Source organism: Diuraphis noxia, unplaced genomic scaffold, assembly GCF_037042655.1.
Source record: "Diuraphis noxia isolate RWA-SAM2 unplaced genomic scaffold, SU_Dnox_SAM2 contig0001, whole genome shotgun sequence".
Taxonomy (NCBI): Eukaryota; Metazoa; Arthropoda; class Insecta; order Hemiptera; family Aphididae; genus Diuraphis; species Diuraphis noxia.
The window spans coordinates 72,392,458-72,406,297 of record NW_028301711.1 but is presented as its reverse complement, the minus strand read 5'-3'; the positions used below and the strand labels follow the sequence as shown (position 1 = coordinate 72,406,297).

The 13,840-nt window shown below is 27.1% G+C and overlaps 1 non-coding gene and 1 pseudogene across 1 annotated transcript; one reads left to right on the top strand and one right to left on the bottom strand.

The window, feature by feature from the left end:
- Positions 1–13,840, top strand: part of LOC149061615 (uncharacterized) — a 587,539-nt pseudogene that overhangs the window by 457,392 nt on the left and 116,307 nt on the right.
- Positions 3,513–3,631, bottom strand: LOC149061622 (5S ribosomal RNA). The gene has a single exon (XR_016190047.1). It is a non-coding gene; the product is annotated as a 5S ribosomal RNA (ribosomal RNA).

Below are 13,840 nucleotides of genomic sequence, written 5' to 3'. Positions count from 1 at the left end.
TAAAATTTATTTTTTGTGTCATCACCTTTTAGGACAATAAAAATGCTTAGATTTTTTTCAACATTATCTTTTCTAATCGGAAAGTAGTGAATCTAGTTGGTAGTTTTCCCAGTAGTTTTTAAAAGTGCCGTGAAAAAACAATAGAAAAATTATTTTTATTTTTTTATGTAACTCTAAAACAAATGACCATACATGCAATTTCGACTGAATGTTTATATTCACATTTTTTATACACCAAAACGTTTTTAAAATATTTTGACTTGTTTTAAACTGTTTACGGCAATTTAAAATTTCATGTTTTTTAATTTTTTTTCTATAAATATCAACAAAATTGTATTTGTTGTCCCAAAGTGCGTGTAAAGGTAATGAAAGGCTCCTCATATATTGTTACTATAGCGGTTGAAAAATATTAAAAATGCATAGGCACAATTTTTTTTTATAATTATTTAAAGTTTGAACTTTGACAAAATGTATCAAAATCTTGAAAATTATTAATCATTGTAATTAAAAAATTATGAAATGTTCAGTTTTTATAACTAAGGATTAAAAATTTAAAATATAGATTCTCATAAATTGTTCTTATTATGGCCAACAAATCTAAAAAATATATAAACACAGTTATTTCTTATAGATATTTAAAATTAAAATTGTGAATTTTTATTTCTTTATTTTAAACTAAATTAAATTTTTTAATTACATCTAGATTAGTATTCTTGCTCTACGATAAGAGGTATTACCTCAGTGTATAGAGCAAAGCTAGTAAATTAATATGTTAACCATACACTTTGTTCACATTTATCAACTATATGTACTAGCAATAAATAAATTTATTATTATTAAAAAAAAATTTGGACGAAATTACATATTAAATCCAATAATATCGATTTTGGTTATTTTGTTGTAATTTAAAGATAAATATTATTCGTGGATATAAGAAACTTTTAAGAATATATTGACATATTGTTGTATTTTATACACACAATGACATTTTCAAATGTATTTTTTGGGGAAAAATGAATTTAACCTACTGTAGAAGAACACTAATGCCTAATACTAAAATTAATTACTTTAATCGCAATAATATTATAAAATATGCCTATTGCCTACCTATAGTAATATTATAGACATACCGTCTCAAAATCTCGTTTTTCGTACACAATAATATTATATCATTGGATTCAAATTTAATACCATTCATTACAGTGACCTGCTACTATTATTGTAACCTACTGTCAGCCTAGTCTGGCCGAACACAAGCCAGTCCCGCATTTTAAAATACCTAATCAGAAATCTAGGTTTTTATGTTTAATAATATTTTATATTACATACTTATTACTTATTAGATAATATTTTAATTTATTATTTCACCATTATAATATTAATAAATATATATTTTATACCAGCAGCGGCCCACCGGGAAATTTCCAGGTATCCCGGTCGTCCAGTCCACCACTGAATATATTTTATGATATTGATATAGATATTCTTGTTTACTTAATTTTTACGAAATTTTATAAACTACATAAGTGATAAATAACAATTTTCGAGAGTAATCTAATGATTTAATTATATTCATTGTAATGTATGTAGAGCAGCGTTTCTCAACCACTCGAGGTCGCACGGGTCAAAAATAATAAAACGCCGATTTACAAAATGTACCTTTTTATTTAAATATTTAAGACTTTTTATTGAAAAAATTAAAATAATAATAATAAAATTATCCCGATAAGGATATACATCAAAATTAATTAACATAAAAATAAATAATTAGTGTGAATAGTGTGATCTTTGAATTTGTTTTACATTTAAAAGTTGTTTAATTTGTGATTCAACATCTGAATCACATAAAAGTAAGTTATTTTCTAGTGATAATAAACGATTTCTGTACATAGTTTTTATTGCCACCATGATGGATGAGAATCCTTTTTCGCATAAATAAGAAGTAGCGAACGGAATAAAAATTTTCAATGCCTCTGTTACCAAACTCCACTAATGGAAATTCCTAACGACCCGATACATATAACGTTCAAACTTGATAAGCTTAAGTTACTAGATATGGTATTTATAAATTGGTATATAAAATGTTATATTTCGTTTGGTTAATGATAGGATATTTTTACTGTTTAAATGTTTACCTAACCTAGAGGGGGGAGGGGGGGTCGCGAAGTGATTTGACTATATTTTTATATATATTGATATATTCATATATTCATTGTAATATATGTATAGTGATAGTTCGCTTGTTGTATCCAAAGTACGTTATTTAGAATTGTGTTATTAATGTTATTATTAATGTTTGAATATTAAAATAACTGTATCGTAATGTGTTTAACTAGAAGTAGACAACTAGCTAATAAGTACGTACACCTATTTGCTATTATTGGTATACAAATAATTTTTCATGTACCTATTATATTATATTTATCAAGAGTTATTTGATTTACATAATTTTAATTTTTTAAGTACTACTACATTGAACACTAGAGTATAAAATAGGTACTTCATTTTGGACTTTAAATTTAAAATATTTGAAATTGTAGGTAGTAAATAAATAATCGGTAGTCAGAAAAAAAGCCACGGAAAAAAGTCAAATTGCATTAATTAAATATATTACAATTAAAATTAAAGTATTAAATTAGATATTATTTAAACATTTTTACACTACATTATTGGTCTAATATATAGAAAATAATTGTAATTAAATATATAAAAAAGTGTTTATAGTCTTGATGATTTGAAATTTAAAACAAGTTTTCTAATAAATAGTTCATCAGTCACATTGACTTAAAACTTAATATTAATTATTCTTAACATACAGGCTAACGGACCGTCTCCGCTTAGAATTGTTTTTCGTGTACAATGGTCAATGATATTAACACTGAATTCGAATTCAACATCTTTCGTTACATTTTCGTTACCTTTACTTATAACTTTATAAGTTGTAGACTATAGGATTAAATAAAAAAAATCAACGCTATTAAGTGTATTTGCAACCGTCCCATAATAGTTGCCAGTACTACGTGCCTGTTTAAAGTCTCCAACATAAATTTAAATAAATCACAATATAAAGTTGTATCAGAATAATCAAAAAAATTTAAATACTAAAATAACACATTTGTTTTTTCTTTAAGTACTCGTCAGTGGTCGGTTCTATAATACGTTCCCAAAATATATCAAATGCAGTTTAAAATATTAAATTATTTTGCTGTCGCTGTGTAATTATCTGGTTGAACAGTAAGGATAGTTGAATTATAAACACTGGCAATATCACTCTGTGGTTACAACGTCCACCTATGCCACACTCGCATAGTTGCATAATATATATTATGATGGTAAAGTATTCGTTTACCGGTAAAAACATACGCTTGAGCATAAATATAATATTGATGTTTTTCTGAAAGTGTTCAAATATTATATTATTTTGTAGCTGATATGAAACAAGTAGTATAAAAAATATAAAATATAAATAAGACATGGATCATTGAAAGATTCGAAAAAAAAAATCAAAAAAATGCCAACGGCACGCAGTGTTCCCAAGCGGTCACCCATCCAAGTACTAACTACGCCCGACGTTGCTTAACTTCAGTGATCGGACGAGAACTGGTGTATTCAACGTGGTATGGTCGTTGGCGATAAAAATTAAATATTTGAACAAATTTAATATGTTTTTTTTTCTTGCATATGACGTAGGTTTATTGGTGAAAACGAAACTAAATAAACATTAAATTAACAAAGTAACAAGGACTAGAGTAGATAGATTTACAACAAACTAATAAATTCAACAATAACAAAGATAATAGTAATAAAAGCTCATAATATATTTTTTAAGGGCGAACATTGCTCTTAGACAGCCAATCTATTGCTTCGTCATCGCCCTGTGAAGTCCCTCAGTATCTAGTTTGAGGACATTCCTTCCTCCACAATGTGTTTGATGGATTGTACTTTTTCCGCGGTCGCAAAAGGGAGAGTTTTTTATCTTCCATTTATGCAGAAGGTAGTTACAATTACCCTGCTCAGTTCGTATCCTGTTAATATGTTGTAATGTTGATAAAGATATTAGATATATCTTTATATGCATGAGCATGAGCATTTTAATTTTTAAAATACTACCTCATTGAACACTAGAGTATTCATTTTGGACTTAATTGTAGGTAGCAAATAAACGATATTCAACAAAAATAATAATATTATATGTTGATCTTGAATCTTGATAATTATTTTTAATTTGAATAAATTAATAGTTAATACATATTTTGGATATTGTTAGTTACTATTTTAGTTCATATTAAATGGTAAGTCCAAAAACTAACTTGAAACAATACAAAGTACAAATGACTTAAATTTAAATATTTGTCTGATATTTTATAAACCTATAGGTTTCTACAGTCAATAATTATTTTTCACTACAATTTAAATTGTAAATAACATAAATTTTTTGTGATACTTAAAATTATGAAATGTATGGTACCTACTAAAATATGTAGTTTTTAAAAGTATTTTAATAACACTGAAAATAACTCGCAGTAACAGGAAAATGAATAAAACTGCGTGAATGTGAGCGTCTCTTTACTCTTTTCAAGATATCTGTTGACCTGTTGTAGGTGTTTGGCATAATGATAAAACAGTGTATGGAACAATAACATTTTATTATTAAGGTGATGTCAGCAGACATCGCAATATTTGTTTTCTCTCACACCCACGCTCAACATGCTTTTATAAAATGCTTACATGTGAATAATATTTCTAAGGATTTGTGTATTTTAATATTATTTTACTTCATATAATTCTACTTTAAGTTTAAAAAGCGGGTAAGTCGTGGATGTCGCTCTGCTGTACAGTAGGTTACTGTAATGGATGCGGGATTAAATTTGAATGCAATGATAGGTATCATTGTATACGAAAAACGATTCTGAACGGAGATGATTTGTCAGTCTAGGATATATTATATTTAAATATTGCCATATATTCTATTTTGAAACAAATATTTTATATTTCAATTAAGACGCATTTTGCATTTTGCATGGTTAATCAATTAGTGTAGTTATCATAATTCATAATACCTTATATTATCATAGATATACGAATACCTGGGTTGAGGATAAATCGTTATCATTACGCGATTTCATAAAAATTTAAAACTCAAACGCTCAAAACATTTTTCCTATAATGACGCTTCAAATTTTCTCTATAGTTATTTGAAGTAAAACTTATGGAAAACTTGGTGTTAAATTTTATAACCTTAGATATAAATACAAACAATATTATGAATTTTGAACTACAAAATAATTTGCAAATATTCATGGTTTTGACAAATTTTTGTCAATATTTGAAATTCAAATGCTAATAAAAATTTAATTTGAATTTCCGGTGGACATTTTTTTGTGATAAAGATTGACAAATTTGTAAGGAATCTTGTATTAAATTTTCAAAGTTTAGATTTAAAAGGAAAATTTTTTATGAATTTCTAGGATAAAATAATTTACGAATTTTTGTGATTTTTACGTATGTTGTCAAAATTAAAATTTGAATACATGTAAAAAAAAAATCGTGCCCATGTATTTTTATAATTTTTTAATCACTATAAGAATAACTTATGAGGAACTTTGCATTAAATATTCAAGTATTTTGATATGGCCATAAAAATTTTATCGACACTTCAAAAAAAAAATTTCAAAAAAATTGAAAATTTCAGTTGTCTATAAATATCTCAAAAAAGTCAAAATATTTTGAAAATTAAATCATGTAAAGAAAATGCCAATCTAAATAACTGATAAAATTTTCAAGTATCTTCCACTTATACTTTTTGAATAATAACAAATATTTAAAATCGTTTGAGGATAAATCGTTATCGTTACGCTATTTCGTAAAAATTTAAAATTCAAACGCACTTAAAATTGTTCCTATAATGATGCTTCGAGTTTTCTCTATTGCTACTTGAAGGAAAACTTATGGAAAACTTAGTGTTGTATTTTTAATTCTTAGTTATAAACGCAAAAAATTTTATGATTTTTCAACTTCAAAATTACTTTACTTAATAACTCAAAAAAAGTCGAAAATTTTTGAAAATTAAACTGTATATATATATATCACTAACATTAACATTTGGTGAAAATTTCAAGTATTTACAGTGATTAGTTTTTGAATTACAACCATATAAAAATATCGATTTGGTCGAAAACTGGTTTTGCGTAAAAATTCCCGTTTTGCTGTCATTTTTTTTTTTTTGCTTTTCTCGATTTTTTTGAAAACTGTTGGAAAATGTTTACTTTTGACCTCTATAATGCACCAATGATATTCACTTTTACATCGGAAACCACCCCCAAAGTTTGAAATCGAAGCATTATTTCGACTAGTTATGCTGTACACAGACACAAAAAAAAAAAATACACATCATTGTAAAATCAATACATTCATCACTTCGTTCAGAATCTAAAAATAAATTTTTATTGATATTAAATTGTTTTAAGACAATATTTAGATAAATTAATATATAATACTATTCAAACTATTTTTATTAGTTCTGTAATCATACATTGAAAATATAAAAAATTGAAATTTGAAATTATGTGTTAATGTTATTTACTAGCTGTCCCGGTTGCAAGCGTTGTCTGAGCCAAAAAATTAATGTTGGACATTATGGCAACACTTTTGTATTTTTGTCATCCAGAAATTTTCCTATTTTTCCGGTCGAATTTCCTAAAATTTTCTTTCATACAAACCTTATCCTACAAATACAACAAAAATCAGCCAAATCGGTCGAACCGTTCTGAAATTATTTATTTATTCATTCATTCATTACACTATATTTAAGCTGTTTAAACTATATAATTTAAGAATAAATATTTATAAATTAATATAAAAATATTATAAAATAAATTCATCATATCATAATGTCTGTAATGTTCTTTAATTTTCTGGGTTATGATGGCATTTTTCAGTATTTAGACTTCAAATGTTCATCGATGTTGTTTACTTTCCCTGGATAAATAAGATCCATGTCAACATCATCAAACTACCTATTGATTGCATATAATTAGGGCAGAAGACTTTTAGCATTTGCTTATTTGTTTTGCACAGTCACATAAATAGCAGAGGGCGAAATAAATATGTTTTATGATTTCACACAGCTAGTTTTGAAATTTTATTTTGCATATTAATGCATATTTTGAGCAGTCATTTTTGTTTTTAATGCGTATTTTGCTCTTTGATACTCAATTTTATACTTTTTGAGACATATTTAACTGAAATCAACACCGACATTTTTATATCAAACAATACAGTCAAAATGTTCGGGTAAAAATTATTTATTTTTAATTTTTGTCGTATAATATGGTTTTTAGCTATTCACGAGCACACGTATTTTCTAGAAGCGCTTGCAGAGGAAAATTATTTTTACTAAACTATGATTACTATGATTTTTTTTTTTTATCAAAAGATTAAATATAAAATTAAGAAAAATGTACCTATCTTGTTTATTTGGCTATGGTACAAAAGGTATTTAAATTATATAATTGTTTTGACTTGTTTTATACATACTGTTTATTTTATAAATAATTTTAAATCACTAAAGAAGTTTTTAAGCGCATATTATGTGGGGGTATTAAGTGCATATAAGTGCTTGCATACTTCATAAGAGCTTTTTTAGAGCTACAAGTCCTCTGCCCTACATATAATACTGTTGTGTTCTTCAGGAACATTCCAACCACCTAAGGTGATCATATTTCTTCGGACCATGTTGTTCGTAGAGATATTTAAAAAATGTCAGGTTTCCAACGGTCACAGCCGTATTGACATTTGATTGGCACAGATGTACCCAATGCACGCCCTTTCTCAACCACGTTTTTCAAACAGTCTATATCTAAAGGTTTCCAGCCAGGTCGGCCGCTGCTGTGCCCTATAATAGTTGTGCGCATGGGCATGGCCGGTTTCCGCCAAAAGTGTTTTTTGGTAACATGTCCTACTGTCCTCAACAAATGGTCCAAGTACACTTAAATGTACTTATTTTTAATAATCTAATAATTGCGAATGGAAAAAGATTACCTAAATTCAAATAGGTATAAGGGATTTAAAAAAATTCCGTTATCAAAAAAAAAGTTTTAATAGGTACTGCGAGTGTTAATATTGTAATCACGGCTTTAGATACTATCTAATAACAATATTAATATTATAATAATAATCTAAGTTCTAAAGTTGTTTTTTTATTAAGTATTTGTTATTATAAGTTTTGTTTTCATGAAAATCACATGAGTTTAGTTCTATAAAAACACATATTTTATTTTTCACTATTAGTAAGATTAAAAATCTGTGATGCATATTTATGTATAAAAATAAATAAATGAGTTTAAATTGATGATAATATATTGTTTATATACACATTATATATTAGCCTGTTTTATATATTGTATACTGTTTTTTCTTTTTTAATATCTGGTCACCATACCTATACCTCAGTCATGCCAAAAGGACAACCAATTTCGAAATTCGATCATTCGATGTGTTTTACGGTAGAATTGCAAATAATGCATATAACTATAAGATTTAATAGCTGTGACACGTTTTAGTACAAGTACCGCGAGTTTAATTATACTCTCGCAGCAAAAGTTGCAACTATAATAGTGTAATATTTTAGCATTATTACTTAACTGTACAGATGGCACCACCGGTGTGGTTATATTTACATTTGATTTTATCTAGGTATGAAATAAAAGATAAAACGAGAAAACTAAAAGATAAAAGTGTGCAATTTACGATTTTTTCCGTGTAGGTATATTTATATTGTTAATATAAATGTACTAATTAGTAGTTTTTTTTAATTAACGTGTTAGATATTAAAATGATATCTTTCAAATTGTCGTCTAGTGTTATGACTACCTATAGTGCATTGTACTGCAATAGGTATACAGAAATAATATATATAGGTATATAATTTTACTTGGGTATGTCATTTAAATTGTAGGTATAATTAACTTTGTATTGTTCGAGAAAAAAAATTTATAAGCACTCATAATTTTTATTTAAATTGCCATGTTTAATACATTAAATTAATTTGTGGGTATTTATTTTTTTAATATTTTAGTTATGTGTATTGCAATAATTTTATATACTTAAATGTAATTATTGTATTTTTAATTTTTTTACCACGGTAAACATATAGGCTTTTCTATCAACAATTATTGTTTTATTCGACATTTTTTTCGGTCCCCGTCTTCATTTTATACACGGACAATTGGTCCTTGGACAATTATTTTTCTTGAGAGTTGAAACACTTTTTTGCAACAGCAGCAGCACAATTCATTTATTTAAGTTATGTATAACCGATCGTATATGTTGTATGCATTACAAACAATTACAGTGTATTATTTGTAGGTTTGCAGTTTAATTTCATTTTTAAACAGGATAAGATATACGAATTTTGAATAATTTTTATTCGTCATAAATATAATACAATGGTACTAGGTATGATCGAAAATTATACTAACTATTTTTGGTGAACTTATGAAATATTTCCCTTTTTTTTAATTCTAAAACAATGATATCTCTGACAAAGAACAATGAAAGCGGTTTTTTTTTTTTAAATAGTTTTATAAAACCTATAAGAGATAAAGAACAAGATTGTATCTATGTGTAATAGTTTTCATATTAATTTTTCAAAAAATGAACTTTTGAATTATTTATATAGTCTAAGTCTTAATATATTTTGCGGCCCCTCTGATGTCCCGCCCAGCGAGAAAGGCCGGCTACAGGCTGCCTCTCAACGCGCCACTTAGTCCTTTTATGACATGGTTGACAACATTTTAAGCTGCAAGGATCATGATGAAAGGATATAGCTGAGACCGAACGTCCGAACGAAGAGCGAATTCAGTGGCAGCCGCTCCGACTGACTGAGCACACAAGGATGCACTTGACAGCGGGCCGCAATTACCGACGGTATTGTATCTATTGTATTAATATTTTTATTTTTAAGGTGAAGCAACCATAATTAGTTATATGTTAAGTGTGTGTATGTATTAGCGTTTTTATTAAACATCAATAAACGATGGCAGCAGAGGAGTAGTAGTGTTCATACAGATCCTCCTCTGCTGTCGGTTTAAACGGAAAAAAAAAGTCTTAATATATATGTATTACACTTTTAAGACTTTCGTATATTGTAATTATTATTCTCGCGAATCTTGCAGAAAACGATCATACTTAGGCTATATCATTTTAAAATTTTTTTTTTTAATTTAACGATATCTTTTATTCTAGAAGTATTACATTATTGAAACTACCGTTTTAAAGAACGTTTTATGCTAAAAAAAAAAAAATATTTTTTATTCAACTTTAAATCCGGGGCCAATTGTCCGTCTATGTAAGATTACGACGAGGGTCAAACGTCCGCTTACGATGGTTTTTCGCGGGGACAAATATTTTCCTAAATCCATTCGATACTATAGGTACCTACAAATGTCGCAAGAATAATTGTTCATAAAACTTTACTAGACACCGTGCAGAAAGACAACTAGCGCTCTGGGGAGACAACTCGCGTACTACTTGGTAGCGACGATTATACGCGCAATATTAGCCATTAGGCCCATTCTTAAAATCGTCAACAACCTCCCCCCCCATGGTTTTAGTAATTTTTAATAAAAGTGGGTAAAATCGAAAAATGAGCAATCAAATTTTTAGCTTATAAATATATAACTCACACTCCACACACATGTATATACTATATTATGATTATAATATTTAATTTGTAGTACCTACCTAGTACCTACTACCTAAATTTAATAGACAAAGAATTATTTTCGTTGGCACTTTTGCAGTATTACCTATTGCGTTAATTGTAAAATATTCAAAAAAAAATAAAACTTCAAACTACTTTAATATTTTGAGTATGGGTACCCATCAGTAATAATACAATATAAATTATAATCATAGCCATAATAGAATGTCTAATATTGAACAATGATAAGCATAATATGTTATAAATAGAACATGAAATTAGCTAAAATAACAACAATATTATTATCATACCTTGTTAATTATTTTTTTAATTAAAATTGTAATTGTTATACATTTAATTACCAACCAAATGGTCACTACAAATAACTGTATTGGCTGTAGGTATCCACTATCCACGGTGTTCCATCAATGCTACAGAATACAGATACACCCAAATTATTGATAGAGAAATTAAAAGTATTAGAATATTAGCACAATATGGAAGACAAAAACAATACTAACTTCATTCTTTTAATACATTTTACCCACTTTTCTTTAAGTTCTTTTTCATGTAGTCGATTTGAAAAGTTAAATAATTTATGACCAGTTCGATATGTATTACTACAGTTCACAACACAACACATTTTTTGATCACTTTTCTTTTTAATTTTGCTCATTATTATAATTAAGTTCAAATAAAACAATACAAATAAACAAATAGTATAAGCTAAAGGGCCAATTCGTTAATAAAAAAAGGTACCTTACAAGTTTTACAAAACCACAAAACTACGAAAATTATCCGAGGGAACAAATTTGCTTGTATTGAAGAGTAGGTATACCTAGTATAAAACTATTGAAACTATTGCTACCAACTTGTTTGTAAATTGTCCACTAGGTAGCGCCGTTTTCCGTTGTCTGCACGGTGTCTTATTATAGAGTTTCAAAAATCTTATTCGGGACTCTGAATATACAACTGCAATCATAAAGATGAGTTTCTGTGATGATTTGGAACTTCTAGCCGTTCTAGGGAAGTTCCATTGAAACGTTTCAATGTTTTTTTGGGAATGCCTGTTCATTAATCTTATTTATATAACTGTATATTATTTGAACAATATTTTTTCAAGTGTTTTATGTCATATAAATGTGGTATTAACGTTCATCAAACTAATCAAACTTATCGTCATTAAAATTTGTTATTTTTCTCTAATAACACATAATAGGATTTGTAAAAATAAACTTTTGAAAACCACTATAATCTAAAGTCTATAAATAGTTCAAAAAGATTCAAAATAATTCGAAAATTGTATGAAAAATCTTATACAAACATTTGGTGAACATTTCAAAAAATCTAAGTTTATTTGATTTTGTGTTACCTACGCTAATCAACAATCGATTTCGTCAAACGCCTGTTAATGTATAAAAATTAAAATTTTTCCTTAATTTAACTATTTTATTTTATTTTATTTTCATTTTCCCTGGTTATTTTAAAAAGTAAAAATAATTTGTTATTTTGTATTCATATAAGTTCTAAACTAGATACAATTTGATACCAGAAATCACTCTCAAAGCTTAAAATCGAAATATAGTAAGTGATGACATAAACAAAAATTAAAAACATATCACTGCGTAAAACCAATGTAAATCCGATGCGTTCGTTGATCTGCTCGGAATCTAAAACTATAGTCTATGAGTTGAATGTCGGTATATGAAGTAAAATACTTAATTTTATAATATCTATAGTAAAGTATTAATATTGTGGATGTACCTTGTACGTGTTTAAGCATGACGTAAGAATTTTAGATTCTGAGCGGAGCGATGAATGTATTGATTTTACCATGATGTGTGTTTTTTTTTTTTAAATTGTCATTATATTATGTAATGTGTAGGTAATGTGTATTATATTATATCTATACGTGCTTAAATCGCCATGGCGTCATACCTTATCATAAAAGTTTAAAGTAATTGGCAAATAATAACTAAACTCGTCAGTTTGCGTTTAAACATTCAATTTCGTCAAAAATTGAATTTGAAATGTATATAATAGGTGTAAATAAAAATAATATTAGATTCTGAGTGGAGCGATGAATGTATTGATTTTACCATGATGTGTGTTTTTATTTTTTTGTTTTTTTTTTGTGTCTGTCATCGCGTTTTGGGGCAGTAAAAGTGCTTCGATTTTTGACATCAGTACCTCGTTCAATCAGAAAGTTGGTACTTTAGGGGGTCAAAAGTAAAAAATTCTTAATGCTTTTCTAAATAATCAAGAAAAACAAACTAAAATTAAGGGAAATTTTACGCACACTCATTTTTCGACAAAAACGATTTTGGTTTTTGATGTAACTTTAAAACAAATGACTATGAAATTTTCACCGAATATTTATATAAGTATAATTTATCCACCATGCAATTTTCAAAAATTTTCGACTTAAGTGGTTGAATTATTCATAGGTATTTGCAATTTTCGATCGTTATTAGTTTTTTTTATCGATAAAAATTTATTTGTTGAGTAGAAAAGCTTGAAAATTTAATACAAGGCTCCTAACATATACAAAAGCAGTTGAAAAATAAAATAAATTCATAGTCACAAATTTTTTTATAAGCATTCAAAATTTGCATTTTGACAAAATACGTAAAAATCACAAAAATTCACAAATTATTTTAAGCTAACGAATTCATAAAAAAAATGTTATATTAAATCTAAGATTTGAAAATTTTTAATAATCTGTAATATATCCTAGACAGATAAACCGTCTTCGCTCAGAATCGTTTTTCGTATACAGTGATATAATATCATTGGATTCGAATTTAATTCCATTCATTACAGTAACCCACTTGTAACCTATACTGTACAGCAGAGCGACATCCACTTTCCCGCTTTTATATAATTTAATTTATATGTATTTGGAAATTTTCAAGTTGCTATGATAATATTATTACTTATGATTTTATGACAAACATTCTATGCAGTTTTCAATTGAAAATCTTATACGTTATTAACAACAAAATATAATGTTAATTTGTTCGTGATTTGTCAGGAATCGAGCACCGTGAATTTTAAACGGTTTGTGCCAATGATTTTTCAAGAGTCGATTGCTACGAGTAAAATTTTTGAGGAATGTTATATGGATTTTTTAATACT